Source organism: Notothenia coriiceps, unplaced genomic scaffold (assembly GCF_000735185.1).
Source record: "Notothenia coriiceps isolate Sejong01 unplaced genomic scaffold, NC01 NC01_scaffold00035187, whole genome shotgun sequence".
Classification (NCBI taxonomy): Eukaryota; Metazoa; Chordata; class Actinopteri; order Perciformes; family Nototheniidae; genus Notothenia; species Notothenia coriiceps.
Window position 1 is genome coordinate 32,318 of NW_011367888.1, and position 742 is coordinate 33,059.

Sequence of the window (742 nt, forward strand, 5' to 3'; positions counted from 1 at the left end):
CCCCCCAACCACCCTCACCGATACTGTACTGACTCACAACAGTCAAACAATCCTTGCTTTGGTGGCATCGTCATGAAATACTCCTACAGCTTTTCACTTGTTATAGCATTGAATAGGTTATTATCCCTCCACAATGTCTGCATTAATGTTAGTTATCATATGATATGTTTTGTAAATGAAGAAGAAAAATGACTGATTGATTTATGATTTTGAAAAAAATGTGCGAGTTGAAGTAATGTATTTGTAAAAACCCTAACAGTTTTTACTTCAACCTGATTTTCCTGATTGTTTTCACTCAAATGTATGGCTTTATAAAATTCGAGAATATGCCAGTTTTTTTATGGTAGATTTTTGATTTTTGTTTTACTTGTAAATGTAGCACTTAATCTTAGAGTTTTCTCGAAAATTCAGTTATTCTCCTTGCAAATGAACCACTTGAATGTCAAAGAATGTGCTCATCTTTTCTCTTCAATGTAGGACTTTAATCATTGAGGTTTTTCTTAGAATATTACAACTCTCCGCTGACTTATTATATATAAATATTATATGTATATGCCCTGATAAGCAGTTGTAGATTTCAGTTGTGTAAGCCGAGAAACAACAGCCTGCCTCCACATTTAGTTAATATGTAACATTAATCATTAATGACTGGAAAAAGTCGAGAAGCAATATTAGCTTTCTAATTAGCAGGTTCAGGAATTAGGAAGCTCTGCTAATGAGTGCCCCAGTGTTCCTGCAAATA